Source organism: Hippopotamus amphibius, chromosome 14, assembly GCF_030028045.1.
Source record: "Hippopotamus amphibius kiboko isolate mHipAmp2 chromosome 14, mHipAmp2.hap2, whole genome shotgun sequence".
Lineage (NCBI taxonomy): Eukaryota > Metazoa > Chordata > Mammalia > Artiodactyla > Hippopotamidae > Hippopotamus > Hippopotamus amphibius.
This window is the reverse complement of record NC_080199.1, coordinates 73,437,774-73,452,444: the sequence shown is the minus strand read 5'-3', so window position 1 is coordinate 73,452,444 and position 14,671 is coordinate 73,437,774. Positions and strand designations below refer to the sequence as shown.

Below are 14,671 nucleotides of genomic sequence, written 5' to 3'. Positions count from 1 at the left end.
CTGGCTAACTAGTGCATTTACGGATGGCGGGAACCGACAGCCTCCTCTCCCCCATAAGCAGCTTGTTGGCAAGCATTTCCACATTCAAAATACTGTCCCGACAAGCTAAGCAAATGATCTGACCAGGTCACCCTCCACTATAAGGTGGTGTACCCCAGCGGATCCATGGGAGTGAGAGGCGTAGCATCGAGAAGGTCCCAGGGGCCTTGGAAGGATGCCAGGAAAGCACATTACCTTCAAAGGAGGAGAGGGCCCTAAAGGTTGGTCAGGAGTCCTGGTCCCTAATTATCTGAGCAGGCCAGGAGAGCACGCTCTACAAGAGGGGAGGGAGGTGAAAGGGAACTATAACTGGATAGCTGCAAACAGAGCTCCACCGGAACCAAAACGACGTGCGTTACACTCACTTCACGAGAGGTTTAAGGTCAGAGTTCTGCCAGGAAGGAACCAGCCTAAGGAGTCAGACAAACCTAGTTTTTTTTGGTTCCAGCCTTGAAATGCTCTCGCCACGTGACTGCGGCCAGGAAACAATCTCTCGGAGCCCTGAGTCTCTCATCTGTAAGCAGAACTAATTATCAGCCACCTCGCAGGGTCCTCCCTAGGAGGGAACAGAGCGCGCAGGGGTGCTGGGCGCAGAGCACAGGCGAGGGAGTGCCGAGCCCTGCCCGCCCCACCTGCTCCCGGCACTGGCACGTGCGAAGGAGACTGGTTTTCCCTGAGTGTGGCTGGGAGAGAAGACCCCGCGAGGGGCTGAGTCAGAGCCAAACAGAGGCTTTCTATTCAATGGAGTTTACCTTGACGAATCATTTCATGCAAGACGTCCAGATAAGCAAACTTGCCTCAAACTAGTATTTTTGAATCTAGGACCCAGAAAATGACTCCTTGATACTCATTTACTATGTACCCAGAAGCAAATTTAGCATGAAGCTAATGAAATGAAGCGTTAGGACTCTCACTTCCTGGCCCCTGGTGGAGGCCGAGGCAGGAGCTCCAGCCACACATTCATAGTCATTTGCTTCTGTAAACTTGGCAGTGGTAAGACAGTATGACCTCAATTGCTTAAGATTGCTGCCTCCTTCTCCTCTGACTTCTCTTTGGCCATAGTCCTCCTCCTTCTGGGTGACTCTGGACTGGCCACCGATATTCCGGGTCTGGCAAAGAGGAATATGAGCTAAAGATACTTTTACTTTGGCTTAAGACAGATTTATAAATTTACAAACTATATTTATAGTTAAGTTACTGAAGGCCGTCCTGGAGTAGGGAAGGTTTCCAGGAATGTTCCTACGGCCCACTGTGCCGACTCCCCAGCGTGGAGAAAGGAAGGCTCAGATCCAGAGGTCATGTCACAGCATGAGTGTGTCCTGCAGGGTCTGGCACCAGAAGCACTGTGGGCAGGGAGGAGAAACAAGACGTGAAATACAGCCAGAAGAGACCAGTCCGAAGCTAGTCTGGAGAAAAGTGTTCCAATCATCATACTTGTACAATCGTAGGTACACTTAAAACTGATTAAGCGCTCAAGAAGAAAGTGCTCTCCTTTCAAGAACGAGACCGTCAAAGAAGATGCAACCCACAGTGCACATGAAAAGGATTTTAGAAGTGTGTCAAGCAAGTAATACGTATTTTTCTGAATTTTGTGATACTCTGATACCTTGTTTTCTCTATAGTTTTCTGTTCTGTTCAGAAGAGTCTCCCAAATTGTAAAAGCTGCAGGCCCTACAAAACCTGGACCTACCCCTTTAGGTCACATGCTTTTATCATTTTGAAGAGAGTAGAGAGGGGAAAAGGTGAAGAGGGAGACAACTAAACTCCCTAACTGTCCTGAAATAATTATATTTCAGTGATACAGTGAACCTAGAAAATCGGACGTTCTTTGTGTATTTGTTCTTTGTGAAGAGAGTTAAAGAAAATATGCATATAAGGATCCAGACTACAGCAGTGGATTTTCTTCTAAGGCAGAGTCTGTACTGCACAGTGTTTTGGAAAGTACTTTATGTATAATGTGAAATAAAACACATGTAGGTTTAAAAAAAAAGTGTTGTCAGTTTCTGCTCGGGCCTTTTATCTGTATTTAGCTACCCTTTCCCTCCAGCCAAGAGTCTAAACTCCTGATTCACTCCCCCTATTGTCCCCGCTACACTAAAATCAAACAAACTCTGCTTGATAATCACAGTTTCTGAGAGCACAAAGTAACACTATACAAGTTCCAGAAAGTGAAAGAACTTCTTTCTAAACGCAAAGGCCTCAACAAGGAAACACCCAGGTAGGCAGAGCCCCCGCAAGATGTAAAAGAGCCGCGTTCCGGAGGCCGGCTTTCATGTCCCGAAAACTCCAGCAGCGCCCACGGGCGCCCCGAGCCTTCCCCGCCCTCCCCCTCCCCAACTCCGTCCACCGAGAAGCAGGAATCTCCGGAGGACGCGAACAGGGGGCCTTCTGCTCCCGGGGAGCGCGGCCCGCCGCCTCCCGCGCGGGGCCCGCGCCCCGCCGCTCGGGCCCGGCCGCTGCGGCCGCCGCTCCTCCCCGTGTGCAAAAGGGGGCTACGCGGGGCGAGTCTGCAGAGCCCTGGACGCAGAGCGAAGCCAGGGAGTGTTTGCTGGCTCTTTTCCTTTCCTTGGAAAGCACTTAGCAAGAAAAAGACTCCCCACCCACCCTGTATACCTTCGATTGCAGTCCTGGTTGTTTTTGTAAAAATAGAGTTCCTGTCTTTAAAACCTTCATTTTCTCCCCGGGAGTGAGCGTTAGTTAATGATTGCCAGCCGGTTTCTGTGTCTCAGCACCACGTGACCGGGACACGTGACTTGGAGCCGGCTGTGGCTGTTCCTTGTAGCTGAATAAAAAGATCAAGCTTATTATTGCACGAAACGCCTGGGGAGCTCCTCGGGACAACGTGATTCCCGGGCGGGTTACACAAGGCGCGGCCGCGCTGGGCTGCCGGCTCTCGGCTCCGCCGCGGCGCAGGGAGGCGTTTTCTAAGCAACACGGAACAAACACGGCTTTATGTTTTCCAAAGTGAGAGTCCATTTTCCCCTGGGAAAATGTATTATGGTCCTGGAGAAGGAAGACACCCAGTTTCTCCAAGCCACGTTCGCCCTCTTACTGGGATAAGGTGGGACGGCTGCACAGCACACAAACAACGCAGGGAACAGGAGACCCGCTCCCCTGTCTCAACTGAAGATTCGGGACTGACTTTGCCTTTCTCCCCCCCCACCCCCGGAAAGTCTTCAAAATATGCTCCTCTCTATTTATAAAAAAATATGGAAACTAAAAATGACATCTAAAAATTTAAAATTTAAATGACGTGTTCATTTGGTGTTTTTTCCTCAAGATTTCTAGAACCTTAGCAGTTAAATTTTGATTCAGCACATCCTGCAAAGGAGAGAGCAGAAGGATTAGCCTTTTTATAGGTGGGAAGACCCGGCGGGCATCCCTTTGCAGGTCTTAGGTGTGCGTGTATGCAAATATATGCAGATTAGCCTCCAGAGGGGCCCGCCCCCGCCCGGAAGGCGTCGCCCCCATCTTCATACCGTCCTCCCCCAACACCCCTATTCTGAAGCAGCCTTGCAACATTTTGCTTTCTCTCCTCTCTAGGGTAGTTTTCAGTGATGGCTCAATTACAGGAGAAAGGTAGGGGAGGAACGATCACCTTGGTTCCGTCAGCCCAAGGCCTTCTCTGAACCGAACTGCAAAGGAGAACCGCAGCCGCTTTCCCACCAGCGCCTGCCCTGGAACAGGAGAGGAGCCCTTCCCCAGCTCAGGCCAGGCTTCAGCGATGGACTCATTCACTCCACGGCTGTCGACGGAGTGCCTCCTCCGCCTGGCGCTCTTCCAGATGCTGAGGAAGCAGGAGTGAGCAAGGGAGACAGATCCCTGCTGCCTGGAGCCTGCAGCCGGGCCCGGCGAGGGAAAGTTATCTCCCACAGGCCCGGCCCAGGAGGCCTGGTTCGGGGCGGGAGGGGGAGAGTGGGGGCCGGGGGCGGCCTGGGAGACTTCCTCCTGCTGCACCGCCCGTGCTCCGACTACCGGGGCCCTTCCCCACTGGCCGTTAAGGGCTAATTTACCAACTGATGCTCTGGAAATAAGAGCTACATCTTTGCTGATAGGTCAGGTGTGATCTTGTTTCTTAGACACCTCCTAAGTCGGCACTGAGGAGTCTTCGCTCGCGTTTCTGATCCTGGCGGTCAAGCGTCTTTGTGTAGACGTCTCTTTGCTGCTGGCAGCGGGACTGAAAATCCAGCGGGGCTTCTCGGGAGCGATCACTCCATGAGCTGTAATCAAAGCACTGCACGCACAGACAGCCACGCATCAGCACCTTCGCTTCCTCACCTCCCGTGAGCAACTCTGGCAGGAGCTGCCTGCGAGGCCAACCAGTCCGGAAAGCCGGAAGCCGGGGGTCGGGTGAGGCCTCCGGCAGCTTCCAAAGGACAGGATGCCAATACTGCTGGTATCCTCCGTGAAGGGGGGTATGAGCCTCCCTACTCGTCAGGCCTGATGGGGTCAGAGAGCAGAGAGGTGTGTTCTAAACCCGGCAGAGCTGCTGACGTCCTGAAAAAGAACTGGCTGGGCGACAGGAGGGAGAAACTGAGGGAAAGGATGAGCTATTACATTCTAATGAAATCTTGATTGGATTCTGATGCACTCGGTAAGCACTCTTTCCTCTAGAACTGTACAGCCTACCCTCCGTATCTGCAGGTTCTGCATCCTTGGATTTAGCCAACTGCAGATCCAAAATACTTCCAGAAAGTTACAAAGAGCAAACGTTGAATTTGCCGCATACCAGCAACTATTTACACAGCAGTCACAACTATTTACATTATATTGGGTATTATAAGTAATCTAGAGATGACAAAGTACACAGGAGGATATGTGTAGGTTATCTGAAAATACTGCACCATTTTATACAAGGGCCTTGAGCATCTGCAGATTTTGGTATTTGCAGGGTCCTGGAACCAATCCCCCGCGGATACAGAGGGTTGACTACATACCACATCAAAGGAAAAGGAAGATGGCAAGCTTAAACAAAAGTCAGAAATGCAGGTGCAGTTGTCTGCTGACTGCCAATGGTCTTTTACACAAGGAGCATCAACCTCAGAGAAAGTCCTTGATGTCCATGTCTGATAAGCAGCACAGATGTCAGACCTTAGCCACCCAACCCTCACCTGTGCATCAGAAGAAAAGAGGGCACAGCCTCTGACCCTGGGAACTCAGGGTATTTTAAACGGAATTTCTTCTCCCAGCCTATCTCAACAACACTTCCCATAGTCCCTGGTTTTCCTGAGAGGAAGATAACTGCCATCATCCTTCTACAGACAGGGAACCTAAGGCAGAGACATGGTAACGCCCCCCAGCATCAACAAGTCCTTGGAAAATCAAAGCGTAAAATTCATGTCTTCTCCAGGCTCACCTCTTGCAAATTCCTGCACTACCAAGAATGTCACAATAGTACAGCCACTGTGGAAAACAATATGGCAGTTCCTCAAAAAATTAAGTTAAACCTAGAAATACCATATGATCCAGCAATCCCACTTCTGGGTATATACCCACAAGAACTGAAAGCAAGGGCTCAAACAGATACTTGCACACCCATGTCTGTAGCAGCACTATTCACAATAGCTAAAAGGTGGAAGCAACACAAGTGTCCAAAGATGACTGGATAAAGAAAATGTGGTATATACATACAACAGGATATTTTCAGCCTTAAAAAAGAAGGAAATCCTGTCACATATTAAACATGGATGAACCTTCAGAACATTATGCTAAGTGAAATAAGCCAGTCACAAAAGGACAAACACAATTCCACACACAGGAGTTTCCTAGAGTCAAATTCATAGAAACACAAAGTAGAATGATGGTTGCCAGGGGTTGGAGGGAGGGGGAAATGGTGAGTTAGTGTTTAATGGGTGCAGAGTTTCAGTTTAGGAAGATGAAAAAATCCTGGCAATGGATGGTGGTGATTTACAACAATGTGAACGTACTCACTGCCACTGACCTGGACACTTTAAAATGCTGAAATGTTAAATCGTATGTGATGTATATTTTACCACAACAGAAATAATTTGTAAGAACAGTATCAGAGTATCACCTGAACATGTTTTGGAGTTTCAGACGATCTTTGCATGGAAGTTGTGTCCCGTGTATCAGCAGAATCTGTGAGAATTATCCACATTCATCCCTTTTGATGTCCAAAAAAGATGAAGTTAACAAGTGGACACAAGGGCTGTGATGCCATCTCTCTTGTCCCTTAGCCTTGGTTCTGCATTGCCCACAGTCCAGAGAGGGGAGAACTCCCCTTCATCAGGTCATCCTCACCTCCCCCAGCCCCTTCAGCCCACTGACCTGATTTGCTAGCAAGAGAAATGGCAGCATGTAAGAAGGAAGATAGATTACTAAGCTCCACCTGCCCAACCCCTCTTAAACATTATAGATTTAAAATAAATCTTCTTGCTCACACTGTAAGTTTTCCCTCGCTGTATTTAAAAAAATTTTTTTTTAATTTATTTTCTTTCTGGCCAAGCCGCGCAGCATGCGATATCTTAGTTCCCTGACCAGGGATTGAACCTGTGCCCCCTGCAGTGGAAGTGCAGAGTCTTAACCACTGGACTGCCAGCGAAGTCCCTCTCTCACCTATTAATAGACAGATTTTTGTAGAATGTTTTGGGAAATACCTGATGGAGTGTTAGCACAGATGCTGGGCTTCGAGACATGAGGGAAGCAGATTCCAGGAAGCATGAGAGAAGAGATTGTAGACAGCACGTTTCAAGTGTTCGCTGCCTTGGCTTTATGACAACATAGAATAGTGCATGTTACCAGAAACCATAAACAATAGTCTATCCTTCTATAAAGCTTGTATTGAAATAGTTCTAAGTAAACAGGGTCTTTTGAGCTGCTTGAAAAGAAAGATAGGCCTCATTTGGAAAAGCCACAGGCCTCCTTGGAAGAAGTTAAGCTGGTGGTTAGAATGGCCGAGTCGTTGTCTGTGCTGACAGCTGACAGCCACCGTGAGGAACCCATAAGCTGCCAGTGGGTTGGGGAGGGAGCCTTCTGCTGCAGCTCTCCAGCAGCTGGGCCCTGCTTCCTCCTTCACTGAGTCAGACCTCACGTAGGCTGAAAAGTCATGAGTAATCTCTATGCAAACTGGAGGATAAAACAACACAGCCAGAGCCTGGCTGAGGCCTCCAGCGTAGCCAAGAGAATGACCATGGTCCAAGCTCAGATTCTCATGCTGCCTGGAGAGATCCACTTTCTCTGTGCTTACAGATCTTTCATGAGCCTTCCTACATGGTCAAAATAAACCTATACTTGAACAACTAATTAGTGCTAATGTGTCAGGAGAGGTTAATAACTTTGTTGTTCTACATGTCCCTCAGGAGAGGGGTACATGGGTTTGATGGTGGAATTTCGGTGCAGTGAGCAATTAAAGAACAGTTGTGAGCAGACAGCGTTTCCATTTCCCTCCTCTCAGGTGATGGAGGCCATCTCCTTTGCTTGTATGCAGAGCTGCCTCCAAGGTGAAAATTTTCCTCTTCATGGCCATGTCCTACACAGCAACAGCACAAAAGCATCCCCACACCCCTTCAGGAACCAGGCACAGAGCACCGCTGGGGCCTAGAGGCAGCCATGGGAGAACCCGCAGACGGAACACCCCACAGAGCTGCTCTAGTCCTACTCAGGACCCCAAGGCAAGAAACAGCATCACTTCTTCAACAGAAGAGACGAGAGCCTTCCTGAGCTGCTTTCTTCCTGCAATCGTGGCCAAGTTTAAAGCCAAAGACATTAGCACCTGCTCAGGGGCCCTTTTGATACCAGCAGAGTTCACAGCATTGAAAAATGGAGTGTGGAGAATCTAGAACAACCCAGCTGGGCAGCAATGGCTATGGGACAGGATAGTGTCTTCAGACATGGATTTGGCTGTCAGCCAGAATGCAAAAATATATTGATAGTTTAGTAGGAAAGGTAGATGGCAGTACCTAGAGGCCTCTGTGGTGTGTACGGCCACCAAGGGAAGCCCAGGGTATTATGGTGGCACCGAGGAAGCATCTCAATCAGAGGGCTGGGTCAGGGACAGTTGCTGACTGGGAGATGACTGGATACTGAAGGAAATGTGTAAGTCAAGAGACAAAGGGCATCCCAGGATGAGGCATCCACAGAGACGCACCAGGCGGAGGCATGAAATGTCCTGGTTCCTCCCTTACTTCTTTGGGACAGTCCCTGGGAGCTGAGAGGCTGCCATCCCAGGCTACAGTCCTCAGGAAGGCCACCAAGGAAAGCATAATTCTCAACACAACGCTGGAAATCTATTATACTTCAATTACAAAAAAAACAAACATGTAATTCTCAACTTTTATGTTGTGTATTTCTTTTTTTTTCAATCAACATACCTTAAATTATGACACTGAATTCTTGCAGGTATGGTCTGCCAAGCAGGTCATCCTGGGACCACCTCACCCACCCTAGTCTTGTTTCTAAGATTCAAAGCTGCAGCCTAGAGGATGCAGGAAACCAATCCTTGGAATTCTGATATGTGGCCCACACTTGCCTTTTATCCCATATGGAGTAAAGAGGTGCAGGCCATCTGTGTAGCTGCAGGGGCCAGGGTGGCAGGTGCTAGAGCTAGAAAGGAGAGTTGGGGACCAGTTTCAAAAGGCCTCCTAAGCTGTGCCAACAAGCTGCCCCTGTCTCATAAGCAAAGAATTGTCTGTATGTTATCGATGTGTTCCGATGTTTTCAACTTGATGCAGAAAGGACATATTTAAGCCTGAATACACATTGTTGAAAGTGGTGATTTGCCAACCACTCTTCCACCCTCACCCCCAACAGTGCATAGGGAGGCAGTGGGGGACATACTGGTACTAAAACCCCGCAGAAATGCTAGATGGTTGTACATTACCTCATCAGCTTTCATCTAAATGAATGGAAAATGGTTTCTTGTTCCCTTTACTCTTAAATTTTACTGTTGGAATCCAAGGTGGGGAGGTGATATATCTCAGGCCTTGTTCAAGGGTGGAACTCACTTCTCAAGTCTCAGTTCCAAGATAAATACGTTGTTCCTGCCATGCACTTAGCTTCCAGAAACACAGCCATGATGCAAATGTGTCATGCAATGCAATGCCAGAGGCGTGATCAAACTTCCGAAGGGTATCGACTGCATCGTGTTCAGGAAAAGTATAGAAAAAGAAAAGCACCTCTAAAAGAAAACCTAAAACATCCCACCACCTAAATTCATCTTGGGGAGAAGGAAAGAAACTGAAGTGATCTCTTGGGGTACCACATTTGCTCCAGGAGGCTTTCCGTTCACACTGTGTTGGAAACAGCGTGTGTGGACTTGTGTCCAGTCGTGTCCAAATCTACTCTTTGTAAAGAGACAACTTCCAGGATTCTTGTTGCCATCATGCCTCCTGAGCAAAAGAGGTAATGAAACATTTATATAATTATCACAAACTATATATAATTATCACATGCCAATATATTTCATGTTTTTTAGATCATGTTTTTTGGAGAAAAAGTTAAGGGCAAGGGTCCTAGAGACAGATGGTTTGTTTCAAATTCTAGTGGAGTCTTTCTGCTCTATGACCTTGGGTAAAGTAACTGACCTCCCTAAGCCTCAGTTTCCTCAGCTGTAAAACAGAGGCAACAAGTAGCACTTACCTTAACCAACTGTGGCAAGGGTTAAACGAGTCATTCCACAGGAAAATTCAGCCTGGCACATACTAAAGAGCTGATAAATATTAATGGTTTGATTATTCCCACCAGGAGTCAGAGTCTCAGGTTTTCTCTGGGGCACACCAGTTTGTTTTGCAAAGACAGACTTTGTCCTGTAGCTAAAATTTCTGCCTCTCACCTCAGCTAACACCTTTAAATGCATGTTTTTAAAGGCCTAGCTAGGCAAGAGGGTGACGATGAGTCAGCTACCAAAAGTCAAATTCAAGTCAGTGACATTTTGTCCATATATAAAAAGCAACACTTGTGCTATGAAATAATATGGATTTTTAAGGAAGGATCATGCCAGGAGTCTCCATTCCAAACACGCTTAAATAAAGATACGTCAAGCAGAGAAGCAACCACCATTCAAAATCCCAATAGTCACACTTTGCCAAAACTTCAAATGACTAAGGATGAGATTGATACTATCTTTCTAAAGACAGAAATCCTAGGGAAAATGAACAACAACAACAAAAAAGACACCTTACAAAGGAAAACCAGCTCCTTTTATACCTGTCTATAGCTGTCCAGGCTTGCTTAATGTTGAAGTACTGTTTAAAAAAAAAAGAAAAAAAAAAAAGCCAAATCAGGTTTCATGAACTGTGTGGTTTATAAAAAGGCGATCATTTGGTTTGTCAAACAGTTGGCAGCCTGACTTCCCGATTTTAAATTTTGCCGCCCTGCATTATTATCATCTTTGAAATGTAAGGAAAAGTAGAGGCAAAGCCTTGCCCTTAACTTTTTCTGGTCTCTCTTGTTTGCCTGCAGCAAGACTCTATTTAATACCTTCAGAATTTGCTCTTGCCTTGAAGCAATAGACAAGTATGTGCCACTCTGTTCTAAATATGGGAACAGAGAGTACAAATAGAAGACTGAAGATTTGCTTTGAAGCTGGATGTTGCCAGTGCAGAGCCTCTCCCAAAGGCTGGGAGCAGGCAGCAGGGCCCTGCAGAGGGAGAGCTCCCTGCTTTGCTTTTAACCGTAACATATTAATTCTGGGCAATGTCTGGTTAGACCAAAGGTCAGGAATGTGATGTTGACCTCAGTGTTCATGGGAATCCCATGGGAATCCTGAGAGTGGCAGAAAGAATACTGTAATATTACTAATAATTAAAAATGATGATAATGTCCCAGGCTTCTTGCTTTAGTGCTTTTTATCTCCCAAAGGTTTCGAATCACTTCACAGATCAATTGTTTCACCCCCTGTTGACCTGTAACCGACTCAGGCACAGAATATTGCCCTGTTGTCAAGAATACAGCACACTAAGCCTGTTTAAGCATGAACTGAAGAAAGATACCCACGGAAAATTAAAGTGTAAATTTTCGGTAGGCAAGTTACAATTATCCGCTTGAAATCGAGCCAAGAAATGAAGTTTAATATGCTTCTTTTGTGAATAGCACCTGGGCAGCTTTTCCTGACCATAAACAGACCTCAGATCTACATCTCCTGTAACTCAGGGTTTCTCAGCCTCAGCACTACTGACATTTGGGACTGGATCATTTTCTGTTGTGGGATGGAGTGGCGTCTCCTGCACTGTAGGGTGTTTAGCAGCATCCCTGGCCTCCACCCACTATGCCAGTAACACACACACACACACACACACACACACACACACACACACACAGAGTTGTGACAATTGAAAATGTCTCCAGACGTTGCCAAATACCTCTTGGGGGGCAAAACTGCCCTCAGTTGCAAACCACACTGCTCTAAGTCAGCACATTTGTAGAGGCGGTTAGAAGCTAATGATTACCAAAACCTTTCATTCCTCCAGATTGCTTGAAGGATTCCTCATGAAGGAGGGACACTCACCTGCATTTAGGATTCAGAGAAACTTCAATTATGAAACCCAACTTCAATTATCAAACTTGGATTATGAAATAGGGACCTAAAATTAGGTACCCCCACCAAAAAAAAACTTAAATACACAACCCTAGACTATCAAATGCACCCTCCCCTGGGTAGCAGGGGATCTCTTCCTGGCATGTAACCTCCCCCAAAGGGCTGTTGTAGGTTATAACAGGATAGCACTGCAACGGTCCACACATCCACTGTTCCCATCTAGTTCTCAAACTTCTTGGGGTCAGAATTCCTCTCTCTTCTGGAATCTACAGTCTCTGTCAAACTGCAGAACTGAGGCCTGCATCTAATCGCCTGAAGACACCGTGATAATCCCAGCCCCCTCTCTGACCACAACCCCAAGCCTGCAGCTTCTCAGCCTCCCCCATGGAATCGAAAAACCCTCCTGGGACCTCAGCTCCAGGAGGGCTCCCTCACTGCCAGGTCCGCATGCCCTCCACACCCCAGACAGTGGGGATCTCAAACTTTCTCATCATAGTTTGTATCAGGTGCCCCCTCCCAGCTTACATCCACAAAAATACATTTTGTACTTTCAAAACTTTTTATTTCGAACTGATTTCAGACTTACAGAAAAGTTGCAAAAGTAGTAGAGATTTCCATATATCCCTTGCTATGATCTGGAAGTTGCGTCCCCACCCCACCCCCAAATTCATATGTTGAAACCCTATTGCCCAATGTAATGGTATCAGGAGGCGAGGTCTCGGGAGGTGCTTCGGTCATGAGGGTGGGACCCTCACGAATGAAATCAATACCTGTTAGAAGAGGCTGGAGAGCTCCCTAGCCCCTAAGACACAGCCAGAAAGCAGCAACTATGAACCAGGAAGCGGACTGGCACCACAGAATCTACTGGCACCATGATTTTGGACTTCCAATCTCCAAAATGGTAGGAAACAAATGTCTGTTGTTTATAAGCCACCCAGTCTGTGGCCTTTTGTCAGAGCAGCCAGTACAGACTAAGACCTCCTCCTCCAGCTTCCTCTAGTGTTAGCATCTTACAGAACCACAGTGCAACTGTCAAAACCATCACCTGCAAAGCCTACTGGGGTCCCTGGGAAAAATAAGATGGAATCTAGGTGACAAGGTCTAACCTCTTCTTTTTTCCTTAGCGTAGTTTCACTTGCCTGTCGGGGGCCACGTGTAGAGGCTTCGCACCTATGGAGTCACATTAGGGTCCCCAGTGCAGCACTGCTGCGTCAGACGCCTCAACTGCAGGCCGTGCGCACAAGCGCCCCACAAGACACCGCGATCCAACATGGCGGAACCGGGCCGCGCGCAGAGCGGCTGCACATGGCACTGGCTCTGGAGCCGGGGAGCCGCACCGCTGCGCATGCGCCTGCCCTGCAATAATCTTGTCCCCTCCCCGCTGCCAGAGACCCCGTAAAGCAGTTCTGCCCATGGCCTGTCTGGGAGCACATCCCACCTCCCCATTCCTCGATCAAAGAATAAAACTTTCCATGGCATCTAAACTGAACTGGGTCTTGTTCTGTTGGCTCAAACAACACCAGCCAGCAGGACCCTTGTTGGGGGCCGATTTGAGAGAGCCAGTAGGGAAACCAGGAAATTAACATCACCAAACTAAAGGTCCCAGTTTTCCACTAATGTCCCTTTTCCGTTCCAGGAGCCTATCCGGGATCCCACATTGCATTTAGTTATTTCTTCTCAGTCCCCTGAATCTGTGACAGCGCCTCAGCCTTCTCTTGACTCTTGTAATCTTGACGCTTTTGAAGAGTATTGATCAGTTTTTGGTCAAGTCCCTCAATTTTGGTTTCTCTGATTTTTTTTGGTTTCTTTGGTTTTTTTCAAGCTGCCCCAAGGTTATACATTTTTGGCAAGAATGACACAGGAATGATGTTGTATCCCCCTCCAAAAAAAATATATCAAACAGAAGTTTCATGAAACGCTATCTTTGCTAAGTAAGATACACGCTGACATTTTCTATTATTGTTTGAAATGCTGGTTTCACAACCTTATTGCTTCACAGCTGTCTAATAGGTCAGAAAACGCTGCCCTAGGCCATCCCTGAGACCTCCTCCTCCTCCCACAGGTTCTTTCTTGAATCTCTTGTCTTTCTCTGCCTCAGTGGCACCGCAACGACTGGGTTTTCTCTCTTCCTCTCTGACCAGCTCTTCCCTGTAAGTTCTGGACTTTTTGCCCCACTCCCACCCCCATGTCCTAGATGGTGGCGATTGGTGTACAACTCTATGAATGTACTTTCTGATCATACGTCACTAGACTTATTTCCTTTGTGAATTGACCTACTTCTGTTTCAACTCCGCACAGGTGACCCCACCCCTGCTCTCCCACCTGTGTTTCAGGCTCTACTTTCCCACTGCCTCCAGGAATTTCCATGTGTGTACCCTTCCCTCATATCAACAGGACCACTCTCTCCCTCACAAACTGGATCCCCCTCCCTCCATCCTATACCTGTCAGCCTCACAGCCTTATTCCTCCTTACTTATTGGCAAGAAGCCTGGCTTTCACTGCTTGACACCGGGAGTGCCACCCAGCAGGCTCCTTTATTTTCCATTTCCTAATCCAGGGGTTCTCAAACTTTAGAGAAGAGCACAATCACCTAGAGGGCTTGTTAAAAACTGATCGCTGGGGCCCACCCCCAGAGACTGTGATCCACCTACCCAGCCCAGCCAGGAGCCGCTCACCCTAAGCCACTGTTTTCCCGACATGGAAGGCCCAATCCATCCCCTTGTCTTCGAAGGGCTTAAATCTCCGTCATTCTGAGGGGATTCGCTCCAGACCGGCGGCCCCAAGATTTTTTTCTTCTCCAGCTTCCGTGGAGTTGTTTCTCCTAGGACTCGGTGGCAAGGAAAGTGGTGATTACAATTTCCAGGTTAGTCCTGCCTCTCCAACTAGGTCCCAGGCGCATAGTTAAGTTGTTCTTCTAGGCTCACTGCAGTTCGTTCTCTTTCATTGTGATTTCCAGTACATCCCGTTTTCACCTTGCACACCCTTCCATACACGCGCAGGCGCGCGCGCGCGCGCACACACACACACACACACACACACACACAAGTACAGGCACTGGTTTAGGACTCTGCAAGTGTTTGCCCGAGAGCTGTGTGGCTAACCTCCATGAACTTGAAAGAAACCGAGTGAGGCCTTGCC

General features: G+C 47.8%; 1 long non-coding RNA gene across 6 annotated transcripts in view; it reads right to left on the bottom strand.

The window, feature by feature from the left end:
- Positions 1-4,478, bottom strand: part of LOC130835498 (uncharacterized) — a 42,863-nt gene extending 38,385 nt beyond the window's left edge. For 2 of the 6 annotated variants that reach the window (XR_009048949.1, XR_009048951.1), the window contains exons 1-2: positions 3,638-4,478; positions 2,653-2,821 (exon numbers count right to left, since the gene is read on the bottom strand). This is a non-coding gene — a long non-coding RNA (uncharacterized LOC130835498). The remainder of the gene's footprint in view (positions 1-2,652; positions 2,822-3,637) is intronic. The other 4 variants (XR_009048952.1, XR_009048950.1, XR_009048948.1 and 1 more) reach the window with 4 other exon arrangements.
- Between the last annotated feature and the right edge of the window lie 10,193 nt (positions 4,479-14,671).